The sequence below is a fragment of the Notamacropus eugenii genome, chromosome 2, assembly GCF_028372415.1.
Source record: "Notamacropus eugenii isolate mMacEug1 chromosome 2, mMacEug1.pri_v2, whole genome shotgun sequence".
NCBI classification, from domain to species: domain Eukaryota; kingdom Metazoa; phylum Chordata; class Mammalia; order Diprotodontia; family Macropodidae; genus Notamacropus; species Notamacropus eugenii.
Window position 1 is genome coordinate 247,886,000 of NC_092873.1, and position 25,490 is coordinate 247,911,489.

At 39.3% G+C, this 25,490-nt stretch overlaps 1 protein-coding gene across 2 annotated transcripts in view; it reads left to right on the top strand.

Moving 5' to 3' along the window:
- Nucleotides 1–25,490, top strand: part of SCAF8 (SR-related CTD associated factor 8) — a 284,935-nt gene that overhangs the window by 257,274 nt on the left and 2,171 nt on the right. Inside the window, exon 22 of one of the 2 annotated variants that reach the window (XR_011974667.1) lies at nucleotides 12,691–12,774. The gene's annotated coding sequence lies outside the window, so the exon portion shown is untranslated. Of the gene's footprint in view, nucleotides 1–12,690; nucleotides 12,775–25,490 lie in introns of those variants that run through there. The other variant, XM_072643756.1, reaches the window with a different exon arrangement.

A 25,490-nucleotide genomic window follows, 5' to 3' on the forward strand; every position in this document is an offset into this window, starting at 1 on the left:
AAAAGCTAAAAGCATGAAATAAACCAGAAGAACTTTGTGCATTTGGGGTTTTGTACATTTTCAAAGTGAGTTCCAGTATTAATAAAACTTGTCTGTTTGCAATTCAGTTTAATTCAACAAGTTTTTATTAAGTGCCTACTAAGCGCCAGGCATCATGTTAAGTGATGGAGACACAAAGACAAAAAGAAAGAGTCCTTGCCAGAAAAGAACTTACATTCTTCTTGGGGAAAATAACACATGTGTAGAGAAGTAAATTCTAAATATACACAAAGAAATTTCTGGGAAGGAAAGCACCAATAACTGGGGATAACAGGAAAGACCATCTATAAGACCATCTATAACTTTAGTTGAGCCTTGAAAAAGCTAGGAATTCCAAGAGGCAGAAATGAGAAGAGAAAATATTCCAGCCATGGGACACAGGCTTTGCAAGGACATGGAGGCAAGAGATGGAATTTTGGTATAGAAAACGGGCATATAGGCCAACTTGGCCCAACATTGAGACCATAAAGGACTTAGTATGGAATTAGTCTAGAAAAATACAACCAGATTGTGAAGGGTTTAAAATGCTAACCAAAGGAGTTTATATTTTATCCCTGGCAATAGGGAGCCCCAAAAGCTTCTTGAGCAAAAGTGACTTGGACAAACATATGCTTTAGTAATACCAGTTTGGAACTTATGGGGAGGATAGATTGGAGAGGTGACAAAGCTGGAGGCTGAGAAACCAATTAGGAAATTATTGCAGTAGTTCAAGCAAGAGATGAAAGTCTGAATTGGAGTGGTGATCACATGAGTGGAGAGAATGGGATAGATGGAAGTATAATCAACATGACTGGGTAGTAAATTCAGTATATGAGGATGAAGGAAAGGGGAAAGTCAAAGATAACTCTGAAGTTATGAAACTAGACAACTAGACCTTCAATAGAGAAAAAAAGGAAGATAAGAGGAGTGAGTTTAGGGGGAAAGATAGTGAGGGGTTTTTTTTGGATATAATGATGCCTATGAAAAACTGAGATGGAAATGTCCAGCAGACAGTTGGTTGGAGCCAATATTCCAATTTGGGAGGCATTTGAATAGAAATGATTAGAGATGATAAAATGACCAAGAGGGAATACAGATAGAGCAATAAAGAAGGCCCAGGACGTAGCCTTTATTGTTAGGTGAAAGGACACAAATAATGATCCAGCAAAGGAGACTAATATGAAGGAGTCATACAAGAAAGAGGAGAGCTATGTCACAAAAACCCAGAAAGGAGTGTATGTCCAGAAAGAGAGGTTGGTGAGCAGTATGATACGCTATAGGAAGGTCTAGGAAAATGAGACCTGAATAAAGGTCACTGGAGCTAGCAAATAAGAGTAACCACTGATAATCTTGTTGGGTAAGTTCACTTAGATGCCAACAAGAAAGAATGAACCTGACTCCTGTTATTCTCTTCATAGAACTAAAACCTTGTTTGAACATTGGCTTTATGATAGGAAAGTTCAGCAAATACAAATATCCTTACTGTTATGACATGATATTTTGATATATTTATGGATCCATCATCTCATCTATTATGGATACTTCATTTGCAGTGTCCACTGTTTCCATTGTAACCATACCATGCTAACAAGAACCATGATTTTGTTGTTGTTTTTAATGATGTCAGAAGTGTGCTTGTGTTGGGTCAATCAGTAAGCATTTACTCAGTGCTTACCATGTTCCAAGCACCATTCTAAGCAACAAACCTCAGAGTGATCACAATTTTGTTTGTCACTACCTATGTGATGTTGGATAAGACACTTAACCTTTTTAAGACTCAGTTTCCCCATATATAAAAGGAAGGAGTTAGAACAGATCTCTGAGTTCCTTTCCAGCTCTAAATTTCTGTGATTTGGATTCTCACTTAAGTGAACTTGTTTTTCTGCTTAGCTCAGGTCAAAAAAATTGACCTCAACTGATTCTCTAGACTTGGATAGGGCCCATCTGGTTTTGACATATAGACACATATCTCCAAAAAGGTAGGTTCTGAATATAGATCCAAACAGACACCTATTATTGCATTATTGTACAGTCACATTAGTGCTGACCCAAGGTAGCTGGTTAGCCTTTGTATTGTTTGAGAAAAGAAACACGTAATACTCACACTGGGTAACTTTGCATCTTTAAAGTGTTTGTGTGTATATAGATAGATATATCTATCTATATATCCTATGTTTGTATATACAACACAAACTTTCCTGCTGAACTGTATATAAGACAGTACATAGGCAGGAATGAGACTGAAACTGTCTGCACTGGATTTGTCTGAAAAGAAAATTAATCTTTTAGAATAAAAAATTAGCAAGACTGGAGGCGGAGCCAAGATGGCACAGTAGAAGGATGGACCTGTAAAAGCTCTCCCCACATAGCCCATAAAATATCTGTAAAAATTGACTCTAAACAAATTCTAGAGCAGCAGAAGCCACAAAACAACAGAGTGAAAGAGATTTCCAGCCCAAGACAGCCTGGAAGGCCTATAGGAAAGGTCTATCACACCAGGCTCAGAGCAGAACGCAGTCTAGCCTAGGCCATTTGGAGTGGCAGGGACAGGACTGGAGCAGGCTTCAGGGCACAGAATCATGGGTAGCAGCTGTGGTTCTCAGATTTCTCAACCCACAAATGCCAAAGACAGCTTCAAAAGTCAGTAAGAAAGATCTTTCACCTGGGTGAGAGGGGAACGTGGGTCTAGCTCAAGCCCTGGCCCCAGGGTGGCCGCAGTCAATATGGCAGCCTCCACTTTTGGAGCCCTCTGCCTAAAGACCCTGGGAGAATCAAGCTGCTGATCCGGATGTCAGTTCTGAGTGGTGGTCCTGGGGTGAGGAAGAGCACTGGCCTGGTGAAGCTGGTGGTGACTGTGGAAAGGGAATTCTACTCACAGATCCTGGGCAGAAAGGAGTACTTGTGGTTGCTCATACACCAAAGCACAGGCCAGGAGAGGAGTAAACTACTCTCCCTTGATGGTGCCACTTTGGAAGAACTGAGAACTTACGGGTCCCTAGAGTATACCCTCAACTTGACAAAGGACTCAAAAGTCAAGTAACTGACTGGGAAAATGCCTAAAAAAAGGGGAAAAAAATAAGACTATAGAATGTTACTTTCTTGGTGAACAGGTATTTTCTTCCATCCTTTTGGATGAGGAAGAACAAAGCATACCATCAGAGGAAGACATAAAAGTCAAGGCTTCTGTATCCCAAACATCCAAAAAAATATGCAGTGGTCTTAGACCATGGAAGAGCTCAAAAAGGATTTTGTGTAAGTGAGGTGGAGCAAAAATTGGGAAGAGAAATGAGAGCTATGCAAGAAAAATCATGAAAAGCAAGTCAACAGCTTGCTAAAGAAGACCAAAAAAATGCTGAAGAAAATAACACCTTTAAAAATAAACTAACCCAAATGGCAAAAGAGGTCCAAAAAGCCAATGAGGAGAAGAATGCTTTAAAAATCAGAATGGGGCAAATGGAAAAAGAGGTTCAAAAGCTCACTGAAGAAAATAGTTCTTTAAAAATTAAAATGGAGCAGATAGAAGCTAATGACTTTATGAGAAACCAAGAAATTACAAAACAAAACTAAAAAAATGAAAAAAAGAGAAGACAATGTGAAATATCTCATTGGAAAAACAACTGACCTGGAAAATAGATCCAGGAGAGACAATTTAAAAATTATTGGACTACCTGAAAGCCATGATCAAAAAAAGAGCTTAGACATCATCTTTCTTGAAATTATCAAGGAAAACTGCCCTGATATTCTAGAATCAGAGGGTAAAATAAACATTGAAAGAATCCGCCAATCACCTGCTGAAAGAGATCCAAAAAGAAAAACTCCTAGAAATATTGTAGCCAAATTCCAGAGTTCTCAAGTCAAGGAGAAAATATTGTAAGCAGCCAGAAAGAAACAATTCAAGTATTGTGGAAATACAATCAGGATAACACTAGATCTAGTGGCTTCTATATTAAGGAATCAAGGAGCTTAGAATATGATATTCCAGAAATTAAAGGAACTAGGATTAAAACCAAGAATCACTTACCCAGCAAAACTGAGTATAATATATCAGGGGGAAAAATAGTCATTCAATGAAATTAGAGGATTTTCAAGCATTCTTGATAAAAAGACCAAAGCCGAATAGAAAAATTGACTTTCAAACACAAGAATCAAGAGAAACATGAAAAGGTAAACAGGATAGAGAAATCATAAGGGACTTACTAAAGTTAAATTGTTTACATTCCTACATGAAAAGATAATATTTGTAACTCTTAAGACTTTTCTCAGTATTTGGGTAGTTGGAAGGATTATATACATGTAGACAGAGGGTACAGGGTGACTTGAATAGGAAAGAATGATATCTAAAAAAGTAAAATTAAGGGGTAAGAGAAGAATATGTTGGAAAGAGAAAGGAAGAAATGAAATGGGGCAAATTATCTCATAAAAGAGGCAAGAGAAAGCTTTTTCAATGTAGGGGAAAAAGCAGGAGGTGAGAGGGAAAAAGTGAAGCTTACTCTCATCACATTTGGCTTAAAGAGGGAATAACATGCACATTCAATTTGGTATGAAAATTTATCTTATGCTACAGAAATGTAGGGGGGGAAGGGGATAAGTGAGGTGGGGGGGGATGATAGAAGGGAGGGAAAATGGGAGGAGGGAATAATTAGAAGTAAACACTTTTTTTATTTTATTTTATTTTATTTTTATTTTGTAATGTTTAACAATCACTGCCATACAATTGCGATTTTATCCCTCCCCACCTACTCCCCACTACCCCCCTCCCTCCCCACGACTGCATACAATTCTGTATAGATTCTACATATACTTTCCTATTGAGTATATTTTCACTATAGTCATGCTGTGTAGTCAGACTAAGATAAATGAAAGAAATCGTATAACAAATCAGAACATGATACACAAACACATACACATACACAAACATGATCTGCTACAATATGTGAGTTAAGAAGTAAACACTTTTGAGGAGAGATAGGGTCAAAAGAGGGAATAGAATAAATGGAGGGCAGGATAGTATGGAGGGAAATATAGTTAGTCTTTCACAATATGACTATTATGGAAGTCTTTTGCAGAACTATACATGTATAGCCTATATCGAATTGCTTGCCTTCTCAGTGGGGATGGGTGGGGAGGGAGAAGGGAGAGAAGTTGGAACTCAAAGTTTTAGGAATGAATGTTGAGAATTGTTTTTGCATGCAACTGGGAAATAAGAAATATAGGTAATGGGGTATAGAAATCTATCTTTCCCTATAAGAAAATAGAGAAGATGGGGATAAGGGAAGAGAGGGGGTGTGATAGAAGAGAGGGCAGATTGGGGGAAGGGGTAATCAGAATGCTCAGTGTCTTGGGGTGAGGGGAGGGGAGAGATGGGGAGAAAACTTGGAACTCAAAATTTTATGGAAATGAATGTTTAAAACTAAAAATAAATTAATTTTAAAAAAAGACAAATTAGCAAGACTATACATTTGTATATAGGTGTTTGTTTAACTAGTAGGTATAAGGAAAAACATATTAGTGAATCTTATTTATTGAAAGACTTCTAATTATGCTCCTCTGATCATGATTTCTGGGTTGCCAGGCAACACCTGGAAATAATCTAGTTAGTCTCTCAGGGGCAAAAAGGTGGAGCTACCATTCTGCTATTCACACATACAGCTGAGGCCTTTGGAAAATTGTAGGAAGCTGATGGGAGTAAATGAGAGATTTTAAGCAACATTGCTAAATGGGAAATTAATGTATTTTTAAAGCATAAGATTGAGGAGTTTGATCCATTTACTAAATAAATCAAACCACTAATATATATTAGCCAGTTTATCCTCTTGTTGTCTCATGCCACTTTGATGCCTTGGTGGTGGATCTCTGGGCACCCTTTCACCTGTGTAGATCAAAACTTTTCTACACATCATTCTGGATGATTCTTGTGTATGACCTTCCATAAAGTCCCAGTACATTAGAATTCCTTCTCTGCTTCTTTTGTTATCTTGAGACTACCAGTGTACCACTTGGGCCATCTCATGCATTATCCATCATTCTTACCACGACTGTCATTTTGGGCCTTGGTGATCTTTTTTGCTCTATTTTGTTGGTAATATCCTGCATCCTGCTTAAACCCACCATACCCTTTGTGTTGCCTATACTTTTGATTCCTTCAAGACTGTACTATTAAAATCCACAACCATGTAACATCATCAGAATATTGGTGTTAAGGAGCTGAGCAAAGCAGTTATAGTAGACCAAAATGGAAGAGTACTGCATGAGTGGAGAAGATGCTGGGTGATGAGGAAACCAGTTTAGAAGACTTTCAGAATTTTTAATCATAAAGGAAAGGATAGATGTATTGTAGCAGTGAGATGGGTGGAAGGGAAGGGGGAAGACATTTTTAGTATTAGAGAGATTTGTGCCTTTGTCATAGGCAGATTGAAAGGATCCAGTGATGAGACAGGTAGACAGACAGAGAGGCAGAGAAAGGGAGATGGAGACAGAGACAGAGAGAGAGAGAGAGAGAGAGAGAGAGAGAGAGAGAGAGAAGGAGGGAGGGAGGGAGAGAAAGAGAGATAAAGAGAAAGGGAGAGAGAGAGGGGATATGCTTTAGAGACAATGATTATCAGAGAAAGATCCTAGAGCATTTGAGAACAGAGAGATCAACTTTAGTGAGAGAATAGAAATAGTTCTTCGACTAGAAGGAAGCAGGAGAGAGTAATGGTGTAGAGAAGTTTTAAAAAATGGAGGAAGAGAGCTAAGTTAGCTCTCAAAATATATTCTCATCTTCTCGAAGAAAGAGGGCAATTTATCTATCATGGATGCTGGGGATTGAGGTGTGATTAGAAAAGAGAGCAAAGGGTTTGGGAAAGTTTCCGTGGACAAAGCACTAGGGATTCAGCAAGAGAGATCAATAGAAAGATTGTCAGACAGCATCAAGGACCCAGCTGAGGTTATAGACCATAAATTTACAGCAGATGAAAGCAGTTCAATTTTATGAGGAGCAGCAGTGTGAGAATCACATGGCAAGTGTTACCTCGGGATGAAGCTTCATTGGTTGAGAATGACAGAAGGTGGAGGAAGTGGGACAAATTAGGATTATGGCATAGTGGCTGTGAATATTAAAGTGACAGACCAGGGGGTCAAGGCTGACTATAGAGGAAGGTGAAAACAAAAGTGGGGACGTGGATTTCAAGAATATTGACAGATCATGGACTAGACGTTGTGATGAGGGGGAAAAAATGGGCTTAGTTCTATTCGGCCTATGAACGAATGCATATTCGTTGCTTTCTATATGCAGATGCTATCCTAGGTGTGAGGTTTACAAAAACAAACAAAAAATGATACAATTCCTAATCTCAAGGTGCTTGCTTACTATTGGGGAAGACAATACACACATAAATAACAATATGCAGAATAAATATTTAACAAAGCAGTTAAATATACAGCAGTTAGGGAAGGAAGGCACTTGCATCTGTAGATACCAGGAAAGACTTTGTGTAGGAGGTAGCTCTTGGGTTGTGTCTTGAAGGAAGTGAAGGATCCTGTGAAGTAGAGGTGATGAGAGAGTAGTATTACAGGCAAGGGGGATGGCTAGTACAAAGACAGAGACACCAAAGGTGGAGTGCGGTGGATGAAGAACGAGAGAAAACCAGTTGATCTGGACTGTAAGTATAGTAGAAAGAAAGGCTTGAGCCAAGTTGCAAAGGTCATTAAAAGCCTAAAACAAAGTTAATATTTTATTCTAGATGTTAGTAGTAGTACTATCCCTTCCTTGCTCTTTCTCTTTTTCTCAATGTAGCTTTCAGAAGAAACCCGACTTTCTGTAATCATTAGCTTTCCTCACTAGCTCATTCAGGAACTCAGCACTCTTGACTTAGAGAACTGTCATGCTTTGGGGGTTTTTTGTTTGTTTTTTAAAATTTATTTATTTGTTTTTAGTTTTCAACATTCATTTCCATAAGATTTTGAGTTCCTTATTTTCTCCCCATCTCTCCCCTCCCCCCCAGCTCAAGATGGCATGCAATTTTAGACAGGCTGTAGAGATTACTTTCATATTAAACCCATTTTCACTTTAGTCATGTTGTAAAGAAGAATTAGAACAAATGGGAGAAACCATGAGAAAGAAGAAACAAACAAGAGGGAGCAAATAATATACTTCAGTCTGCATTTAGACTCTATAGTTCTTTTCCTGGATGTGGTATGTCACACTTTTGTTTGCATTTATCTTCTGTTACTTAAGTTTGCTTTCATTTTCATTGCCAATCTTTCAAAAAATCAAATTTACTTTACAAATTGCTTTGTACACGGACATCAGTCTCTTTAGATAATTCCCCCTTTTCTTACTCATCTGAATTATTTCTTTTTTGATTATAGAATTTCATTCTTCAGACATAATGGATGACTTTCCCTTTACAAACTTAAATATGCTGGTCTTTTGGTAGCAGACATAGTCTGTTGCTGGGATTGGACTTAAACCTTCCCAAGATGGTAGAACCTGACGCATTTTGTGTTCCATTGGTATAGCCTTCTAGAACCCAGGGTCACCTCTTCTCCATGATGGCACAAAAAGTCTGCCTCTTAGGTTCAAGGTCATAGATCTTGAGCTGGAAGAAAACTCAGAGGGATCATCATCGTCATGATAGCTGATATTTCTATAATGCTTTAAGGTTTGTACAGTTGCGTACATACATTATATCATTTGATCCTCCTCGATCCCTGTGAGGTAGATGCTATGGTCATCCTAATTACAGATGAAGAAACTGAGGTGGAGAGTAAGTCACTTGCCTGGGATTACCTAGCTAGAATCTGAAGCAGAATTCAAACTCAGATCCTGCTGATTTGAAGTACAGGACTTTGCCCACTATGGCACCTGCCTGTTTCTGGCAAAAACCCTCTTATTTTATACATGAGAAAACTGAGGGCTAGGGAACGTAAGTAGTAGAGAGGATAAAGTGCTGGACCTGCAGTCAGGAAGACCTGAGTTTGAATCTGGCCTCAGACACTGACTAGCTGTGTGACTCTAGGTAAGTCACTTAACCCTATTTGCCTCAGTTTCCTTATCTGCAAAATGGGCTAGAGAAGGAAATAGCGAATCATCCCAATATCTTTGCAAAGAAAACCCTAAATGGAGTCATGAAGAGTTGGACACAACTAAAACAACTAAGCAACAACAGAAAAAATATTTTATCATTGTTAGTCTGCATCTGATTTTTCCATTTTTTCTTTTAAAATAGTTTTATTGATGCCTTTTATTTTTATATCACAAGCATTTCTCAGTACACTCTCCTGCCCCACTGAACACTCCTTATGATGGAAAAAAACAAGTGAAATCAGGCAGCACAGCTACCATACCCAATTGTACAAGTAGCAATTCCACATCCAAAGTCCTCTATTTCTCTGCCAGTAGGAGGGAAATGTGTTTCATAATATTCTGTTCAGGGCCAAGAGTGATCACGACAATTAATTAGAGTCTGGCTGCTTTTCAGATTTGTTTTCATTTATACAATGTTAATCGTTGTGTATATTAGTGTGCTAATTCTGTTTATGTTACTGAACATCAATTCATATACAGATTCTCTGGATTCCTTGCCTTTTTGGTCTAGATACAATAATATCCCATCACATTCATGCCCCACAATTTGCTCAGCTCTTTCTCCATTAATTGTTTCCAGCCTGGTCACAACCTCAGTGCTGAACTGGATATTTTGGTATACACCAGACTTGTCTTTGCATCTTTGACCTCGTTAGGGGATCACTGTCGCCAAAGGCATAAAAAATGCAGTGACTTTACTTGCATAATTCCACATCATTTTACAGAATGCTTGTACCAATTCCCTGCTCCACCAGCAATGTGTTAGTGTGACTGGTTTCCCAGTCTCTCCAGTACTGACTGCTTCCATCTTTTAATATCTTTGCTAATTTGAGGGATGTGAGGTGAAAACTTGGAGTAGTTTTTATTTGCTTTTCCCTTGTTAATGAATCAGATCACTTTTTATATAATTTCTCATAGTTTGCAACTTTTTTTGAAAAAGTATTTGTTTATATCTTTTGAACACTTGGCTATTGAGGCACAGTCTGCTAATCTTATATATTTGTATCAATTTTCTATATGTCTTAAATGTGAATTTTATCATACATAATTGATGCAAAGATTTGTTCTACTGTACGCACTCTATTATAGCTTTTATTATTTTGTTTTTGTAAAATACCTTTAAATTTTCTGTAGCTAAAATTGTGTCTTATTTTTTATCTTCTCTATTATTTGGTTAAGAATTTTCTCCCTCACCTTAATTGTGAAATGTGCCTAGTTCCATTTTCTTCTTTTTTTTTTTTTAATACTGTAACCTATATTTGCATCTAACTAGAGTGTACTGTAGTACATAAAATTAAATGCTGGTTTAAATCTAACTGTGGAAAGTCATTTTCCAATCTTCCCAGAAATTTCTGTCAAATAGAGTTCTTCCCCCTACAGTTATATTCCTGGCTTTTCTCAAATTAGGCTGCTCTGTTTGATTGCTTCTACATCTTCTAGTTTGTCCCACTGGTTTCATTTTCTCTTTTTTTGGACATTTAACGGTTACTGTTTAATAATATAATTTCAGAGTGGACAATGCTATTCCTCTTGCTTCATTCCTGTCTTTTTTTTAAAATTAGTCCTCAAGACTCTAGACTTGTTGTTCCTTCATTTGGAAGAACAAAATATTCATTTGAATATTTATTATGATTATTATGTGTAATTCTATAAAGTAAGCTTTTAGGAGTGAAATAGATGCAGGTTTTTGGGATGTGCTTCACCTATTATGGGGGGGGGGGGCGGAATATAGGTCCTTACACTTCTCACTTGGTTGTGTGAACATCTAATTACTCTCTGGGTTAACTTGCTTACCCCCTCCTGTCTGTATTGGTGCTCCCAGGTCTAGGTTTCTGGAGAAGTATCATCAGCACAATGTTATTACACTCAAATTTTTTTCAAGGTCCTAGCGTAACTCTTTATTCAACATTCTAACTCTTGAGAACCCCATTAATGCATTTCTAGTTATATAACCAGCCATAATGATTCTTTTTGGATCTTAAACATAAACATTTACCTAATAGTGAGGAAAGCAAAATAATAATATAATAGGTCTTCATATTCATGAATAATAACAATTTCATCGCAATTGACACATAAACCTAGGTCATACTGTCTTGTCAGCATATACAGTATCATAAGGAAGAGTACATGCACCTAGAGAAACCTGCCATGGTGTCACAGTTGATGAGGAAATCCTGCATGCTCATGACTCTGAAATCGTAAACTTTGCTGTCCCTTTTCTGACTCAGTAATTATCCATAAAATTTCCTTGATGAATGTAGCTTCTGTGTTGACTAACTTGCTTCTATTTCTAAGCTTAGTTTTTCTCCCTTGTGCTTTACTAATGTCTACCAGTGCAACATCCCAGTCAAACTTGTTGATATTGAGTGACTTCTCTGATACTCTGCTTCTAGGCTGTTCCTCTGCTCAACTAGACTTATCCATCAGAAGCAATTTCAATATCACTTCTACCTTCAAACTTAAATGATGCAATTCTGTCTTCTCTCTCTCTCTCTCTCTCTCTCTCTCTCTCTCTCTCTCTCTCTCTCTCTCTCTCTCTCTCTCTCTTCTCTCCTTCTTTCTTCCCATCTCTTCTCCTTTTATTCTGGGTTCAGACTCTAGATCATCTCTGGTCTAACCCCACCTTAGTTTATGATCAATAATAAAATTCTTATCTTTTATCTATAATCAGTTAAATTTTATTTGTCCTGCAATTATTCAGGTTTTATTGTCCATACCTCTCTAGTATGTAAATATCTTGTCACTTTTAAAACTCAGCAGCTGGTTGTCTCAGAATTATCAAACGTAACATCCAACAACTCTCTGAGTCACCATTTCTCTTAGAACTCTGACTAGAGACTTAAGCAAACTACAATATAGGACATTATGGTACTTTGATTCATATTAGCAATAAATTGATTTAGGTCACAGCTCTTTTTTCTTGTGGCTTCTTGAGTGACATATTATACATTTAATACATTTACAACACTTATTTGTTATCATCATCATGTCCCTGGATGGAAAAAAAACTTGAATCTTAAACTGTAAAAGTGATGATTAATTTTGACATCACCTCATGCAGTCACAAGATGACTATACAGCAAATGAATCATGAAAATTGTAAAAAGATTTCAGTTACTCTTGTGTTGTTTGTCACTGAATAATCATGTGTAGTCTTTGTGTTAAAAAGGTCAATGGCAAGAGATCCCTTTGTGATATGGATAAGACATATATCCTGGGCTCAAGACCCTACCAAGAAAACTGGGAAAGCCTTCCCAATTCCTATCATCAATAAGCTTATTTTCTCCTGTATTGTGTTGGAGGATATAACACTGTGTTAACAGGCTGATACTATGAAAGGGTAGAGATCTTAAAAGCAACATAGTGCTTTGTATAGGCGAGGGCTTAAAAAATGACAAATAAATGAATAAATTGTGAAGCAAAGGTTTGTTTTGACTCGAATGATCTGGATGGTTTGGCCCTGTGGCTCTGAATTCCTCATGTAATTGTGTAACCCCCCTTTTCACTTTGTCCATGTAGATATGAGTTTACTATTTAACATTCTTTAAATTAGCATTTTGTGTATGAGAAATTTAATAAGCTTTTGCTTTGTTCTTTTCTAGGTCTGTATGAGTCAGGAGATAATGGATCAGTCTAGCAGAATATGGAGCCTTTCATCTTCATCTAACCAATTTAAATGGAGAAAGGTCAGTGGTGAGCTAAAGTGAGTTTTTAAAATGTTCATTGGTAGCACCTGCTATTTCCTTGGTGGGTGGAAAACTCCAGATGTTGATATACTGCCCCTCTCTTTCCTCTTTCCCCAGATCAGATCAGCAATTCATCTCTAATTTTTAATCTTAGTGAATTGCATGGAACACCAAGAGGAAAAGTGATTTGCTGCCTACCAATGAGCAGAGCTACTCTGTGTCAGAGGCAAGATTTGAACCCAGGTCTTCAATCTACATTTAAAAAAAAAATCTTGTATGTTCTGATTTATAAATGTTGTCCCCCTCCTTAGACTACATACTCCCCAAAGGCAGGGACTATTTTTGCTCTATCTTATATCCGATAACGCTTAGATTGGTCCCTGGTGCAAAGTAATTGATCCATAAATGCTTGCTGATTAGTTGACTGATTGATTGATTTCTGAATCTAAATCTGGGCTTGGATCCACTATTCTGTGGTTTCTCTTAGTAAAGTAAATGGATTATTTGTGTCCTTAAAGGAGTAGCAACCCACAGGTAGTTTTTCACAGGAAGAACTAAACCAATTTTGGACCCTCTTAACCATCTCAGGATTGGGCCCCCAATCTAGGTGACAGTGGAATTTTGTAGTGGAAGACATTGTCCACCCTCTCCTCTGTGACCAGGTTTGTAGTTTGATTCACAGAATCCCAGATCAGCTCCCTCATTTTACAGAAATGAGGAAACTCAATCTTGTGGAGGTTAAGTGGCTTGCCTAAAATCACAGAACATCCGAAGTTGGAGGGAAGAAAGGCCTCATGTAATCTGAGGCTCCACAGCTTCCAGCAATGATTGTGATGAGGGCCAGTAGACCCTGCCAGTATAGGTTTGGTTATACATTCAGAGCACCCCATCAAAAATTCATTTAAAAAGAATTCTCATCCTTTGTTGATTAAAAAAATAAATATAGATTCAGACTCATTATCTCTATTGCAATGCAAAAATTCCTTGGGTAGGAATTGTGTTTATGTAGTCAGTCCAATCATGAAGTACTTACTTTGTTCCTGCCAGGTAAGCTCTGGGGACACAAATAAAGACAGTGGTTCTGCCATCAAGGAGTCACATTCTAATGGGGGAGACATGTAAATAATTATGAACATAGAAAGTATATACAGGGTAAATGGAAGGCAATCTCGGAGGGAAGGCACAGGATAGGGAAAGGTGAGATTTGAGTCTAATCTTGAAGACAGCCAAAAAAGCTAGAAAACTGAGATGAGGAGTGAGATTACTCCAGGTATGAGGATCAACCAGCACAAAGACATGGAACCAGGAGTGTGGTAGAGCCAGCTCTGACCAACTTACAAGACCCAGTTGTTAATTATATCTTCAGTGTGAGCATTTACCCCTCAGAAACTGGCAATCACTACAAATCAGGGCTTCGTTTATTGTTTTGTTGACTAGCTGGACTTAAGAAAGTGTTGATAGTGCAGATCAAATTTTAAAATGTATGCATATGGCAGGGAAGAGCTTGGTTGTTAAACTTTTATCTGCACACTCCTGTTTACTCTATAAACGTTGTTTGAGCTTAGCTGGAGTGCAGTAGCAGGCTCAGGGAATTAAGTCCTCACCAGACTGGAAGAGGTCTAGTGACTTTAGACTGATGATGATGATGATGGTGATGATGATGATGATGACTGATGATGATGATGACTGATGATGAGAGCTTTAGGTTTCAAAGATCTTTACATCCATTACCTCATTTGACCCTTACAACACTATGGCATGGAGCTGAGAAATAGAGTGGAGTAGAACCTGTGTAACTAGATCTTAGCATGAGTAGAAGGGAGCACCAGACAGATAGAAAGGGTCCAAGTTGTGAAGCCCTTTAAAAACCAAACAGATGATTTTATATTTTATCCTGGAGGTACCAGGGAACCAATGGAGTTTATTAACATGATCAAGCTTTTGCTTTAGCAGAGAGAAGGGACTTGACTCTTGCCCCATCTATACCCCTTTGTTTGATTTTAGCCCCAGCAAATGGATACCTTTGGTAAATTTAGAGGACTCAACCAGAAGTGTGTGTTATATGCAAGCCTCACAGATCTGATAACAGTTTGTTAGTGTTCTTTGTGAAATTAGCAGAGTTTTCAGGTAGGGGTGGGACATCCCTCTTGGGATTTCTGGTTTTGTCCCTTAAGTTCCCAGAGCCTTTCAGGAGATGCCTAACCAATGTCTGTGCCTATACTTTTCAGGTTTCTTACTCATAGAATCCTTTTAGAAGTAGAAACAGTAGTTCTTTGTTAAAGAGTGGAGGGGTCATATCTGTTGTAGGGGGAATTCACCCATTTCTATCAGGGGTAAAGGAAGTGACTGTCATCAAAGATTCCAATCCATCAAAGCTTTGGATTCATCTGTTTATAGTCTGCACTTCTCTACCTCCAAACCTGGCTTGTATAAAATTTATATATAACACACAATCTTTCTTTTTCCATTGTGGATGGTAGTAATGGGGCACTGTCATCTTGTGGGAAAGAAAAATTCAGAAAAATATCCCCTCCAGAGTTGCCAGGTATCTACTTTGTATATGTCTTGTGTATGTGTTATATGTATACATATATGACATACACACATACATATTTACATATACACACATTTGTCTGTGTGTGTGTATATGTATATATGTGCCGTCTCCCCCTTTAGAATGTAAAGTCCTTAAAGGCAGAAACAATTTCATTTTTGTCTCTGTGTTCCCAGAGCTTAGTACAGTGTCCAGCACATAGTAGGTACTTAATGAATGTTCTTTGATTGATTGCAACAAGAATGATGAACATGAAGATAGTGCCAGACATGGTGACAAATACCCATATACATTCTGCTCCTAGGGAGGCTAAGGCTAGTGGATTACTTGCACTCATGAATTTTGAGATAGATAAGAGCTAAAGCAGATAGGCTATCTTCCCTCACTGTCTGACATCAATATAGTAAACTCAAGGAGCAGGGAGCCAGAAGTGTGCCCAAGGAAGGACAAACCAACCTAGGTCAGAAATAGAGATGTGCTGATCAGTAGTGGGATTGGACCATGAATAGCCACTGAATTTCCAACCTGGGTGAAATAGGGATAACTAATTTTTTTTAAAAAAAACCAACCAAACAAAGATGAAAGTGGGATTAATTTAAAAATTGAGAAAATTTCTTTCTTACAGTGGAAGAAAAACTTGAAAATGCTTTTCAAAGATATGTTTGATCAATTTCACACAATTATATTTAAGTATAAATTGGTGTAATTTTTTTTTCCTTCCAAAGAATTCCCATTCTAGAGTCTCACCTATGTTTCATACTGATAGAGCATCTAAAAATATTGTCTGAGTTGGTGTGGTTTAGCTACCTCTTGAATATTTCAGAAGTAGATGCTGCTTCTCACAGAACCAAGTTAAGGTGTGCTGATTGAGAAAACAGTGGAGAAATCACACACAAATACACCCTGGACTGCTTTACTTCAGGCTTCTGTGTAAATTTGCCCGATCAGGACTACAAATCAAACTGCTTTCATATAACGCATTCATGCAGGCAGTGTGAGAAAAAGCTTCCAATAAAGGCTCTGGGCCTTTTCCATCATCAGGGAGCATCAGTCACCAGCACCCTTCATCACTGCTGAGTTCTTAAAAGAAGCATTTAGCTCCCAGTGAACACATCTGACAAACACAGTCCCTGCTGGACTTTCTTATGTGATGCATACAGCAAACGTGCATCAGAGAAGACAGTTCTTAGAGCTCATCTAATACAACTCCATTTTATAGATGAGGATGCAGAAGCAGAGGGAGACAAAGGACTTTGCTGACAATCACATGACTGGTTAATGGCAGAATTGGACTAGAACCCAGTCCTTACTCACGGAATGGTATAGAGAAAAGAACACTGAGTTTAGCTAAGTCCAAATATTGACTGATTGAATGCAAAGAACTGATTGGAGACTAAGCTAAGTTTGAGGGAGGTTTGTTTCTTTTGTTTCTATATATTTTAAAGCAAATCATATGAAAAGTGTTTTATGCCTGAAAACAAACTTATTTTTCTGGTTTCCTTCCTCATGCTTTTTTCCATCAGTTTTCTTTTTTTCTTTTTTTGATAATTTGCCTGAATTTTTGTTATGGAAAGTCATTAAAATAGTTGTAATATTAATGAAAAATTCAGTGGATTTTTTATGTGAAAATAGATAAGTGGCTGGCTGATCTCACAAAATGATTTTCCTTGGGACTTTGCATTTGCCTTCATTGCGTCATGCTTTAAAAATTGGGCATGAGAGGTGTGATTTTCTCTGTACTCTTGCTTTGAAAATGCATTTTAAGCCCTTCCTCGTGATGCTGGTTCTCTGTACTACCTAAAGACAAATGCAGGTTGTGAAAATCTGTCAGATTCCTAGGGGAGGGCCACGGCTAAAATGAAGTCTGGTTCTGTGGAATTTCACAGCCTCTGCCTGTGGCTTGGCAAATGTGCAGCTTTATTGTGTTTAGAGAAGAAAAAATTCTCCACGGCCTTGAAACTTGTATTCTTGGATTGTTCCTTCTTCTGTCACTTCCTCTAGTCATAAATGACTGTCCAAGAGTCTAAGATAAAGCATGTTTCCCATGCCTACTGAGAGAATGTAACCCTACCATTTGATGTTTTATTGTCCAATTGTTAGAACCAGCTTTCAGATTTGTACAGTGGAGATTTACTATGCGAACCATTGAAGCATATATTTCATGTGTGCAGATTCTTACTGTGGGCATACACATTCTTTTTGTTACTACTATGAATTCTAGGTGAGATTAAGGGAATTTGCAACTTGAAGAATAGGACTGATTCTCACTTTTGTGCCAGGAAACCACTTACAATTCCTTCACCAGCTGAGGAAAGAGGAGAATGAGCAAGCCACCCACTGGAAACACACTCCTAGTAGTGTGGCACTGAAATAGCCATAGACTTTTCCTTAACATATATTTTGTGTAGGCATGGAGAGAGAGGGATTTCACTGCAAGAGGGAACTTCCTGCTAAGGAAACTCCCTCTACTATTAATGCAGGTAGCACCTTCCCTGCAACTCATAGAGTCTTAGAGAATTGCCTTGAGAACTATGAGAAGTTAAGTGACTTGTCTAGGGTCATGCAGTCAATATGTGTAACTCAGGATGCCTCTCTGTATGGTATCAAAGATCGTGCCCTAGATAATCTGGGGCCCACAGGCTCTCCAGACCTGCTGCTGACTTTTCTCTTGAGCAAAGCACTACCCAAGGATCTGTTTTCCTTTGCCCTGGCACCTCTTGTACCAAGACATGTCTCTGTGAAGTCACAGTTCCTCCTGTGGGGGAAAAGAGTGCAGGACTGTTTTCAGAGTGTGTTATCTTTTTTTTTTTTTTAATTTGTCATTGTCTTTTTTCTCCAGGTGTGGTTGAAGACATCGATTTTCTTTTATAGTGTAGACAAGAGGTCTGTGTTAAGCCACATACTGTGTTGTTTCCTCCCCAGCTAGAATATAAGCTTCTTGAGGGCAGGAGGTATTTTTTTCTTTGTGTGTTCAGCACCTGGCACAATGCCTGACATATAATAAGCACTTAATAAATGATTGTTGAATTCAGTTGAATTTCCCATGGGAAAAGGATGCTGCTCTATTGAGTTTTCCTGGGAGTGACGATCTTGCTCCATCCCCTGAACAGTCAACGGCACATGGTGTGCCACAGTTCACAGACCTATGAGGGAGCGATTGAATATAATCCAACAAAATTGTATTAAGCACCAACTTGGTGCCATAAACTGTGCCAGGCCCTGGGGATACAAAGCAAAAATGAAAGACTTCCTACCCTCAAGGAGTTTCTGTTACACTAAGGGCAGTAAATATAAAGAAATAAAAAAAATCATTGAAAGAGTCCAAGAGCACCGACTACTGGAGGAATCAGAAAGGCTTCCTGTAGGAGGCGGTCCCTGCGTTGTGCTGCAAAGGAAGCCAGGGTTCTCTGAGGCTGAGCAGAGTAGGAAGCCAAGTCTGGGGCTGTGGAAAAGAGCACACAGAATTGGCTGTTTAACATAGGGCCTCCCAAGCACCGTGTTCTAATCCACATCCATTTAACTGCTTATGTGCACACTGAAAACCTAAACAAGAGGCTATATCAAATTCTGCCACAGGAAGACTCTCCCTAAAACTAAATTAAAATATTTTTAAATCATAAAAAAAGAGAGGTCTTTAATTTCCTTCCGATTCGAATCATCCAGTCAAATCAACAAGTATTTATTAGACAAATACTATGGACCAGGCTCTGCTAAGTCGGAGATACAAGGAAAAGCACAAAACAGCCCCTGTTCTGAAGGAGCACACAGTCTAATGGGGGACAAAAAATGCAAACAACTGTCTACAAAGATATGGGCATCAGAAATGGGAAATAAAACACACATTTTTAAGGGCCTACTATGTGCCAGGCAGGATAGCTAGGTGGTATAATGGATAGTGCACCAGGCCTGGAGTGGAAAGACTCATCTTCCTGAGTTCAAATTCAGCCTCCTACACATAACTAGCTGTGTGACCCTAGGCAAGTCACTTAACCCTGTTTGCCTCAGTTTCCTCATCTGTAAAATGAGCAGGAGTAGGAAATGGCAAACCACTCCAGTATCTTTGCCAAGAAAACCTCAAGGGCAATCATGAAAATTCAGATACAATTGAACAGCAACAAAATAATTTATAAATAAATATGTGTCAGGGACTGTCATGGGGATATAAAGGTAAAAGTGGAACAAGTTCATCCTCAGTGATCTCACATCTGCTAGGATCCATGCCCAACATGGTAAGGGGGGCATAGGGCCCTGGACTTGTAGTCAGGAAGACTTACCTAAGTTTAATTTCCACTTCAGATACTTAATAGCTAGGTGACTCCCTAAGCAAATCTATTGACTTCTCTGTGCTTTGGTTTTGTCATCTGTAAAATGAGGTTATGGATGCCATAGCCTCCAGGGTTCCATCTTGTTCTAAATTTATGATCCTTTACTCACTAGCACTTTTATATCTGAATACCATGCAGGATGTTGGTACTTACATGATCCTAAGGTGATATCTCCTTTTATATGTATGTATGTATGTATGTGTATATATATATGTATGTATATATATCCATACACATACACACACACACACATATATAAAATATGTATTTTGTTTTCTATTTGAGACACAGCCCTGAGCACTGATACTGGATCAATTTAATCACCTGTGCCTGTAAATCATTATGCCTTTAGAAAAAAAAAATGTACTGACATTTTATCATGTAAGATTGTCAAGTGTCTAAGGCGGCAAGTTAAGATTGTCCAGAAAGCTGCCTTCAATTTTTTTAGGCCTCCAAAGTAACATCTAGAAAATGTTTTCACCTGAGGGAGTTCATGTAGCTTCCAAATGCCCCACTGACTCCTGAGGCAACCTTTCTGCTCTGGGAGAATCTGGCTTGTTATGTCTGTTCTCCTCTTCTGCAGATAATAATACTGTGCAGTTAAATAGCTCCTTTCATCTAAGGATCTCACAGGACTTTACAGGCATTAATTAGTTTTCACATGTGACAATAAACTTTTTCACACACTCCTGAAATTGGTAGTTAACAATTTCACACCAGGGCAAAGTCAAAAGACTGGGGCTCTGTCTCCTAAAGGATAGAACAGCCAGAAGAAAAATTGGGAAGTGGGGGTGGGGGCGGGAATGCAGTCAGTTTATCTGGATGTTATGACCTCATAACATCCAACATCCAGATGTTTGTTGACAAAGTATTGATAGATACCTGACTGCTAGCTTCTTTTCAAAATCTAATTGTATTTGGAATCTTTTCCAAAATATGATACGCTAAGTAAGACCCTGAAGATGAAAGAAGCTATTAGGTTTTGTTACCATTCTCTCTTTAGGAGAGGATCTTACAGCTGAAAACTTTAGACGTCATCTAAGCCAAGCCCCTCATTTTCTAACTGAAGAAACAAGTTCACAGAAGTTAGGTAACTAGTTCAAGGTCACACAGGCAGTAAATGTGAGAAGCAGGCTTTGAACACGGATTCCCCTAACTCCCAAGTCAGGACTTTTGACGTTGTACCATATTGTCTCAATAAAATCACAGTACAACTTAGTGATTTAAGAATTAGATTAGTTATCTGACAATGGAATAAGAAGCATTTTATGTCCTTTCTGTCTCTGACATGTACACATGTTGACCTCTGTGAAATTGCTTTTGAACACAGGCTGTATTCCTTAGTCCTCTGTGCCCCACTGCTGCCTCCTGGCATCGTTTGAATAACTATAACCCTTCAGATAAACAAAAGTGTAAGAAAATCTAGACTATCCACATTTCCCCCACCTTTCAAACAGTTCTGACTTTGGCCTGAACCCATTTAACTTGATAATCTCCTTTTCCTCACCAACCACTCCCCACTTAATTCTGCAAGTTGTGAATTCTAAGTCATCACTTATACTAAAACTGATTTCCACAACATCTCCAATGCTCTTTGTCTTGTCAAGTCAGGCATCCTTTCTTTTCTCCTTCTTCAAATTCTCTTTTTGGCTTTGGTAACACTGTTCTTTCTTGATTCACCTCTGAATTCTCTGCTTCTTCCTTTATTCCTCTTTGGACGACTCATCTTCTTCCCACTCACTCGATAGTCCTCTGCTCTTTCCCTTCTGTACACATTTTTTCTCTTGGCACAATTATTATGTCTCATGGCTTTGAGTATATAACCCTTTGGTGGATAATTCCAGATCTATCACTATAGTCATTCCCACAATCAACCATCTATTGGAAGTTTCTACCTTAATATCATGCCATCACCTCTAACTTAATGTATTCAAACTGCACTCACCCTCCACACAATATCAAGACCCCCCTCCTAGTCTCCCTTTCTTTTTTAAAGGCATTAATGGCATCCTCCCAAAGCTCCTTTTTTGACCGGTTTCTCTCACTCTGATCTCATTTCTCTCCTTGACTTCTGAGAGGTAGGGTAGCGTGGCAGAATGATTAGGAAGACCTGGGTCAAGCCTTGCCTCTGACACATACTCTTTGCCCCTAGGTAAGTAACGTCTTCATTCCATTCTCTCCCCACCTCCAACATACATATTTATACACAATTCTTTGGACTTCTCCTATATGCCCCTGGGAATCTCTTCATCCTGCAAGCTTACGTAAACCCTAGAAACTCACATTTCCTCAATATCCTCTGCCCTTGGAGTACCTTGGAGACCCTGTGATCGAAGAGAGGAGCAGAGTTCCTCACAAAAATTCCAATTAAGGAGGATGCCCAGGCCAGACACTCCTGGCTGCACTCCCTCACACCAGTGGTATGTAACTGGTGCCTCCTTTCCCCTTCCTCTCTTTTCTGCTTCCTTTTCTGAATTGTCTTATGGTCTGTCTACTCTGATTAGATTGTAAGCTCCTTGCAGGTAAAGGCTGTCTTTCCTTCTCATGTCTGTATTCACAGCACTTTACACACTACCTAGCACAAAGTAGGCACTTAATACCTGTTTATTAACTGAATTATTCTCTCAGTATTTTAGCAACTCCCTTAAGTTGCTAAGAGAATAAGTTGCTGAGAAGCTGCTTACCTGTATTGGCAGGAGGTTTCCTCATTGAAAGTTCCATATACCACATACAAGTCTAGTTCTTATCCTTTCTTTCATACATCATCGATATATAGTTATTAAGCTCTGTTGATTTTTTCCTTGGAATTGTCTTTTGAACCTATTCTTTCCTTCCTGTTTCTATTGACCTCATTCAAGTCCAGTCCTTCATCCCTTAATGCCTGGAGTACCATTGATAGTCTCTTCATGAGTCCCCCTGCTTCTAATCTTGCCTCCCTCCAAGACATCTTACATACAATCACCAGAGTAATCTTTGTAAAACACTAATTTTATCATGTTACTTCCTGCTCAAAAACCTTCAGTGACTCCCCATTACCTACGGTACAAAATTCAAACCTTCACCCCATATTCAAGGCTGCTAGTCTTGTTCCATCTTACCTCTCCAAGTTTACCTTCTCCTGCCTCCAACAACAACAACCTTTTCCAGGGCACTTTTGTCATTAATCTAAATCCTGCCTATCCTTTGATGTAGCTTAATTCATATTTCTTCCACACATTCTTCCCTAATCGTTCCATTGATCTTTTCCTTTTTGAAATTCCTTTAATATTCATTGTCTCTACCTGTGACTTTGGGCAATCAATCACATGCTACCTCGCGTTGTTGCTTAGCTGGGAGGGGTGAGAAAAAGAGACAGACAGACAGACAGCAAGTGCATTGTGCTCCAGTTCTGCCTTTAACACACACCAACCTTTTGACTAAAGGGCAAGTTATTTAACAAGTCATGTTAAAAGTGAAAGTCATGGGGGCGGAGCCAAGATGGCGGAGTAGAAAGACGCACATACACATAGCTCTGAACCCACAACCCATAGAATGGCTACAGGGAAGTAACTCACGGCGAATTCCGCACCCAGAGGCCACGGAACATTGGAGCGTGGGAGATTTCTGTTCCAGAGAGACCTGCAAACCTCTCGCGGGGGGTCCTTCGCGCCGCGGACTAGGCGCCAGGACTGGGAGCTGAGTGCAGCCCTGCCGCGGCCGCGGCACCGAGAGGAAAAGATCCGAGCAGGCTTCACAGACAGGATCTCCAGCGGCCACGCGGGTCCCTCCACCCACAGAGGGATCTGCAAACCTCTCACAAAAGGTCCGTCGCGCTGCAGACACAAAACCCAGCCCAGACCTGCTGCGGCCACAGCTGCGGCACCGAGAGAAACAGATCCGAGCAGGCTTCAGGGACGGGATCTCCAGCGGCCGCACAAGTCCCTCCACCCACAGGTGACAGGGGTGGGTGAGAGAGTCTCTTTGGCGGGTCGAGAGGGGAGTGGGGTGCCCCCATAATTCAGGCCCCCCCCGGGAGGTAGAAGCTGAGAGGCGGCTGCAGACAGGGGCTCCCCAAGCGGGCGGGAGCCTGAATCCATTGCGGAAGGTCTGTGCATAAACCCCCTGAGGGAACTGAGCCTGAGAGGTGGCCCTGCCCCGATCTCAGCACCAGATTATAATCTCATACTGAATAGCAGCCCTGCCCCCGCCAAAAGCCCTGAGGCTGGAAGCAGCATTTGAATCTCAGACCACAAACACGGGCTGGGAGGATCAGGAGGTGAGGTGGGTGTGAGGAAAATATTCAGAGGTCAAGTCACTGGCTGGGAAAATGCCCAGAAAAGGGAAAAGAAATAAGACTATAGAAGGTTACTTTCTTGGCGAACAGGCATTTCCTCCCTTCCTTTCTGATGAGGAAGAACAATGCTTACCATCAGGCAAAGACACAGAAATCAAGGCTTCTGTGTCCCAGCCCACCCAATGGGCTCAGGCCATGGAAGAGCTCAAAAAGAATTTTGAAAATCAAGTTAGAGAGGTGGAGAAAAAGCTGGGAAGAGAAATGAGAGACATGAAGTCAAAGCATGAACAGCAGATCAGCTCCCTGCTAAGGGAGACCCAAAAAAATGTTGAAGAAATTAACACCTTGAAAACTAGCCTAACTCAATTGGCAAAAGAGGTTCAAAAAGCTAATGAGGAGAAGAATGCTTTCAAAAGCAGAATTAGCCAGATGGAAAAGGAGATTCAAAAGCTCACTGAAGAAAATAGTTCTTTCAAAATTAGAATGGCACAGATGGAGGCTAATGACTTTACGCAAAACCAAGAAATCACAGAACAAAGAGAGAAGAATGGAAAAATGGAAGATAATGTGAAATATCTCATTGGAAAAACAACAGACCTGGAAAATAGATCCAGGAGAGACAATTTAAAAATTATGGGACTACCTGAAAGCCATGATCAAAAGAAGAGCCTAGACACCATCTTTCATGAAATTATCAAGGAAAACTGCCCTGAGATTCTAGAACCAGAGGGCAAAATAAATATTCAAGGAATCCACAGAACACCACCTGAAAGAGATCCAAAAAGAGAAACTCCTAGGAACATTGTGGCCAAATTCCAGAGTTCCCAGGTCAAGGAGAAAATACTGCAGGCAGCTAGAAAGAAACAATTCAAGTATTGTGGAAATACAATCAGGATAACACAAGATCTAGCAGCCTCTACATTAAGGGATCGAAGGGCATGGAACAGTATATTCCAGAAGTCAAAGGAACTAGGACTAAAACCAAGAATCACCTACCCAGCAAAACTGACTATAATACTTCAGGGGAAAAAATGGTCTTTCAATGAAATCGAGGATTTTCAAGTATTCTTGATGAAAAGACCAGAGCTGAAAAGAAAATTTGACTTTCAAACACAAGAATGAAGAGAACCATGAAAAGGTGAACAGCAAAGTGAAGTCATAAGGGACTTACTAAAGCTGAACTGTTTACATTCCTACATGGAAAGACAATATTTGTAACTCTTGAAACATTTCAGTATCTGGGTACTGGGTGGGATTACACATGCACACACACTCACATACATAGAGACAGAGTGCACAGAGTGAATGGAATAGGATGGGATCGTATCTTTAAAACAAAATGAAATCAAGCAGTGAGAGAGAAATATATTGGGAAGAGAAAGGGAGAAATTGAATGGGGCAAATTATCTCTCATAAAAGAGGCAATCAAAAGACTCATTAGTGGAGGGATAAAGAGGGGAGGTGAGAGAAAAACATGAAGTCTACTCTCATCACATTCCACTAAAGAAAAGAATAAAGTGCACACTCATTTTGGTAGGAAAACCTATCTCACAATACAGGAAAG